This window comes from Heterocephalus glaber, unplaced genomic scaffold (assembly GCF_053883595.1).
Source record: "Heterocephalus glaber isolate CG9 unplaced genomic scaffold, H.glaber_assembly_v1.0 deba00001497, whole genome shotgun sequence".
Classification (NCBI taxonomy): Eukaryota; Metazoa; Chordata; class Mammalia; order Rodentia; family Bathyergidae; genus Heterocephalus; species Heterocephalus glaber.
Genome location: NW_028258320.1, coordinates 63,174,158 through 63,180,488, shown reverse-complemented (window position 1 = coordinate 63,180,488; position 6,331 = coordinate 63,174,158). Strand labels below are relative to the sequence as shown.

The 6,331-nt window shown below is 43.8% G+C and overlaps 1 long non-coding RNA gene across 1 annotated transcript; it reads right to left on the bottom strand.

Moving 5' to 3' along the window:
* Window positions 1-807: 807 nt before the first annotated feature.
* On the bottom strand, window positions 808-5,443 carry LOC110347858 (uncharacterized). Its single transcript, XR_002392727.2, has 3 exons — window positions 5,334-5,443; window positions 3,900-4,062; window positions 808-1,301 (listed from the first exon to the last, which is right to left on the bottom strand). It is a non-coding gene; the product is annotated as an uncharacterized LOC110347858 (long non-coding RNA).
* Window positions 5,444-6,331: the final 888 nt, after the last annotated feature.

Here is a 6,331-nt window from a genome sequence, read left to right as displayed (position 1 = left end):
GGAAAACACAAGTGTGAGCCACGTGTGTTCAGACCACTATGGGATCGTCCCAGTCCCTCTGTTCTCTACCCTGAGCTTTCATCCGAGCGCAACACGAGTAAACATTCATGGTGGCCTGGTAATAGAGCAAAGCAGGAGGGGTCACAGGGCCAGGCCAGGCTCCCTCCAAGGAAAGGACTACTTCATTGTGCACCTCAGGAGAGAATGGTAAAAACAAAGACAAGCTGGGGGGCCTAAGTGGTTCTGCAGACTTGCTGACACCTGGGGCTCTCTAGGGCCAATGGGTCATTGTACCCACTGCTTGTCAAAATGTGTCAAGGCTTGGGTCCTTCAGCATTATTCTGCAGCCCTTCTGTACCTGCATGATGGCTTAATGCCTCCATATTTGCCCTTGTTAAAAGAAAATTGTTCTCATTAGTACTTTAGAGTCAATAAATAATTTCAAAGTCAAGGTGTGAGAGCATTGTAACTACCTCAAAATAGTTAAAATACGCTAAAACCATTCAAAAACATGTGTAACTGTCTCTCTCTCTTCTCCTTCCCATTCCCCCAAAACACCCAACCAAATGAGCATTGTTATTTTTTTCATGCTTTCAGAGATCTCCACTAAAAAGCTCAATGTGTGCTCCTGACAAATACACCCCTGTGGCTACTTGCAAAAGAAACAAATCCCAGCATGAAAATACCAAGACTTTTCTCTTTTCTTATGTAAATAAATCTCCAGATGGCTCATTTGTACAACTGTGTTTACTAATTCTTGTTTTCTTTCTAGACAGTCTGTTCCCAGTAACCACTCTATCATGGAAACTTAAGGGAATGCTTACAATTTCATTTAGTGAAAAGTGCATGCGAAAATTTGGTCCGCCTGGGCTCGTGTGTCAGTGGTGCCAATCACACACACCCACACACACACACTCACCTTGTGAAAGGTTAATAATTTTTGTACCTTTATAATTGTTCAACCAGAAGTATGTTTAGAGTCACAAGAGATATACATCTGCCATCATTGAGCCTCTCATTTTATTGATGGGGTAATTGTGATGTGACAGTGGGAGCAATACTACCCAATTCCTCTCAGCTAGGTAGAAGCATTAATTCTTAGGCTGGGAAATCCAAACAGGGGTCTATGATATTGGATGAGAAATTATGTCTTTATTTTCACTACCTCTAACTAATTTAGCATTTTCGTCATTTATGAAGGGCTGTGACATACCTCAGAGTACAAGCAGATGTGGCAGCCAGGGATTTAGCTCAGTGGTTCCTCTGCCTGCCTTGCATGTGAAAGGTCCCGAGTTTGATCTCTGTACCAAAAAAAAAACAAGTACATGTGGCTTTGCCAGCAACAGAAGTCACAGGTATTTATTTTCACATAACATCCAGTTGTTGCAAATTTCTCAAAATGTTCTTTTGCTCATTGCTAATTCCAGACTATGGTAGTTAGTAAATCCACAATTGAATTTTGTCTTTTTTTTTTTAATTAAATTCTTTTATTGGTACATTGTAGGTATACAACACAATTACATTTCTCATTGGGAATTGTACCTTTACATAATGCATCTTGGTTCTTATTTTTTCCCCATTCCTAGCCCTCCCTTCACCCCCTCCACCCTTCCCTATTTACAAAGACTTTATTTCCATTTTTCCCATTGCTCAGCATTTTTCCTTTCCCTTCTTTCCTTTCCCCTGCCCCTCCCACTACCCCTACCCCTTTGGACCTTTTCTTCCTATTTTGCGTTACCGATTATTCATTCTAAACCTTGGTACATTTTAGGTATACAATATAATGACATTCATCATTGGAAATTTGCAACTTTACATAGTCTCTCTTGGTTCTTATTTGTCACCCTTGCCCAGCCCTCCCTTCAACCCCTCCATTCCTATTTACAAAGATTTTGTTCCTATTTTTCCATTTTCTCATATTAATCCCACTCCCTTCTATCCTTTCCCCTAGCCCTCCCACTTCCTTCCCCTTTGCCCCTTTTCAGCCGGGGATTTAGCTCAGTGGTTTCGCCGCCTGCTGCGCAAGCGCAAGGACCCAAGTTTGATCCCCAGTACAAAAAAAAAAACAAAAACAACTGAATCTTGTCTTTTAATGCACTAAAAGCACGTATGTTAATATATCACAATTCTAAAAATACTTTGATAATTATATTTCAACACATTTGGCTTTCTTTATAATCCTATGTATTTTATTTTATGTATTTAAGGCATTGTTCTATGAAGGGATCCAAAACTTCAGACTGTCAGTAGGGTTCATGACACTAAAAAAACTAAAAGCTCAGACTAAGAGAAAAACCAAGTCTCCTAAACTCTTCCCCTCATGTATTCACACATGAAAAAGGGCCTCATTAGACCTCTGACATCTTTTACTGACCCAAGGTTCATTTCTGTATTAATAGATTTTTTTAAATTTAAAAAATTGCTCATGTTGACAAGTGAGAAAGGAAATACATAAAATAAAAGTATAGGTTCCCACGTTCCCCAAAGATAGCTAATGTGAACAACTTGTGATATAGCTGTCCAGGGAATATATTCATTATTCAATAAAAAAGAAATGAAATAATCCATACCCTGGCACAGCTAACTTTTTTTCTTAACAAAATAAATGGTTAAACAATGATATCATGAGTATCTTCATACAGATTTGCTTCATTCTTTTTAGTGGCTGGAGTTCTCACCTATATGACTACACTCTGGCTTTACAAGCCCCCATAAAGGAGATTCACAGTCCAAAGTTTCCTTGATAAAAGGTAACAGAAATAACTTATTTTTGAACCTGAGAAGTTTAGAACTTGGGCTTTAGTGGTTATGGCCTAGTCTACTGTGGCAAACTCAGTGGCTCAAGAGTCACTAGCAGGAAAATGCACAGCCCACCACTCTCCAGAAAAGCAGGAGTCTGTGTGTCCCTGGTGAACACATGTGGCTAATACAGAAGTCACTGACACCTGAGGATTAGATGGAGCAGAAGCAAGAGGCCCTTTCTGATCCTGGATGAGATTGGTCCACCCCAAGAGCAGAAACCAGACTCTGGGTCCCATGTGGTCTCAGGGACACTGTAGCAGGTGTCAACATAGACACTCCATGGAGATCGCAATGAACTTCTCAAGTTGTACCAGACTCCAAGGCACAGTGTGAGAGGTTGCCCACCCATGGCGGGGTGGACTGAGTCTCCCTGTCAGTCCTTCATCCCCAGTTCTTTCTCGTATGGCCATGCATGACCCTCCCTCCTAAAGCCCTTCTACTTCAGAGTCACAAATGACCTGGAGGCCAATAACCTAGGGATTGCCATCAACTGCCTTGGGATGAAAGGAGGTGTAGTGGAGGGTGGGAAAAGATACGTGGGGAGGTAAAGGGTACCTTAGGTCAAAATCAGTAAAACCATAATCTTCTTTATATCACTGCGCCAAGCACTGATGCTTATTAAAAGCTTATTAAAATCACTACTGCTTATTAAAATAAAACCAGAAAACTCAGGCAAGGACAATAGAAGATCAGAGCCTCCAAATTAAAGAAAAACTTGTTTTCAGAAAGTGAAATAACAAGGCAATGAGGCTGATCACACAGGGAGAAATCTCAGGAAAAGGCACCTCTTTTCTCTTATTAGTGCTTCCATGTCTCCATGTGCAGGAGCACTGGACAGGGAGTCAGAGACCAAGGCTGACAGCTGGGCCCTCAGCCCTGGCTAGTTCCTTGTTTCCTCCACTATGAGATTAAAACTTGGACATGAGAACTCATTCCTCTGCCCCATCCTTTGTGGCTACCAACCCCAACCCATGAACTGTCCCAGAACCAAGCGAAGCACAGTCACAGAAGGGCTGTCTCTGCCTGGCAGAATCACCTTGTTCCCTCTTCAAGCTTCTCCATTTATCAAAAATTGGGCTGCCACCTTCTCCCCATACCTAACTCGAGGTAAGAACATCTTTTCTTCCTCTTGGATGCATTTTTCCCCTTCCCATCACATCTTGCTGTCTCCATTCTGCTTTAGGTTTCAGCAATTTCAAATTCCCTGGCTTCGAGTCAGCTCTTCTATCAGAACCAATGTGGCTCCAGACTGTTCTGCCCCTGTTTGATGCAAGAAATAAAACAAAGCCAGGCTTGTTCTCAGCTTGATATGCTGCAAGTTTAGGGAACAGGGACTTCAAATCTTTTCATGATTTTGTTTTGGCACCAGAACGTCTGTGTTTAATTCTGCGTCTCCCACCAGACTTGGGAAGCCAAAGTGCTAATATCAACATGTGGAGAGGTGGGGCACACCACCGCCACTGCCTCCCAGTCCCAGGTGGGCAGAAGCTGGAGGTGGTCTTCAGGATGGGGAGTCACTCAGGTGTACACGGGCATACGCGCACACAGAGAGGCACATGCTTACTTACATGGGCACACGCTTCCTGAAACAGACAGTTACGCATGAATGCACCCACTCAGGAACATAATACATGGAGTCGCACACAGACACACACCTTCCATACGCAGATATCCATACACAGACACACATGTACACAGTGACACACTCCCACAGGCATCGTCATATATGTGCATACAGACATACACGCACACACTGACATTCCAACATTCACAAACAAGCTCAATAAGCACACACACAGACACATAAAAACACACACGTCCACATCCTAGTCATATACTCCATAAATGCAGGCGTGTGCACATGCACTGACTTTTACACAAAAACATAGTCATCCGTGTACATGGAGACATACCCAGACACGTATATTCACATTCAACACACATATACACACACTCACGTGTAAGGGCTAACCCATACCTGTGCTGATGCACACATTCCAAAACACACAGTCACACTCATACAGGCCCACGTTCACATTCAACCACACGCAGACCCATAGCCATGCACACGCACACAGAGACACTCACAGACATAGGTGCACACATGTGCATATTGATATACACACACGCGCACATTGATATACACACACGCACAGGCAAAGGGAGGTATGTGCTGTACACAGGGCCCACAGGAGTGTCACGGGGAAGGTGACTTGAAAGAAAGCAGTTTCTAATAACAAGGCCACTCCAGGAGGGGCCATTATAAAGTCCAACCAATTAAGACACCAGTTTCTATGGAGATGTTTACTTTTCTCCATTATGCTGTGGAGCAGCCCCTGGGTCCTAGCAGATAGGATGTGGGTGCAAGTGGTGGTCATGTGCGGCAACAGAAAGAACATAATCTCTTTGGATTACTCTCTGCAGATAGCATTATTTGCTTCTTTAAAAAGGTATGAGATAAAGATGCTATCAGCTGACCCGAGCCCCTAAGGTTCCCAGAGGGACTCAGCAAGCACTCCAGGAGAGCTTACCCACGGCCTGTTGAATCAGCCACTCAGCAAACCATTCCCAAGGCCCATCCAGGAGCCAGAGACACTCAGGACCCTGGGGACACCTCAGAAGCCAGGGGGCCCGGATCCTGCAGTGGAGAGAGAAACAGGCATTAAACCAATGATCACACAAGGGATGTAAATGGACAACTAAGGCAGGAGCCTAACTCCCTCACTATCCTCTCTCACACAATGGTAGGAAGCTGGTGAGCAGGCAGGGTGGACAGGACGAGTCTATCAGTCTATTATACACTGACTTCCACAGGAACCTAGAGACATCTGACACTACCATCTAGCACATGGTACCTGGGATCCAAGAGAAAGGAGATTCAGACAATCTAAAAACTGGTGGAAACCCTCCTGCGTGTGTGTGAATGTGTGTGTGTGTGTGTGTGTGTGTGTGTGTGTGTAGACATCTTTGCATACCTTTAGTGGAAAAAACAAATATAAAGAAACAGGTTCCTGAGAGAAATAAATAAGATAATGGCTATGCAATGCCTGCACGGTACCTGGCACCTAGAAGCTGCCTAATAAAAGTGGTTGGTGTAATTTTCTTTCTGTTTAGTGTCTGGGCTATGCTTGGCTCCAGGTCTCCAGCAAAGAGGTTTATATCCTTGGAGAGAACAGAACTTGCACCAAAGGTTGGTGAAGACAAAACACCCTAAGGGGAGGATACAGGGACAGGAGCCAAACAGGCCAGGCTGAAATTGATCGCTGTGTGATCCAGGGTAGCATACGCCAGAGCTGCCTGCAATCTCCTCTCCCATCTTATGCTTCAGACCCATCTGACCACACTATATGGAATATGAAAAAAAGAATTTACACTATATGTGTTGAATAATATTTGTGAAATGGACTGGAATAAAGTCTGCCATGTCTTCTGAACAAAGTTCACTGCCAAAAGATAGCATCACCCCCAAGCCTGCTAGCCCATGAGCACTAGGGCAGGAGGGGCGACCATCAGCCTTGGGTGTCCTGGT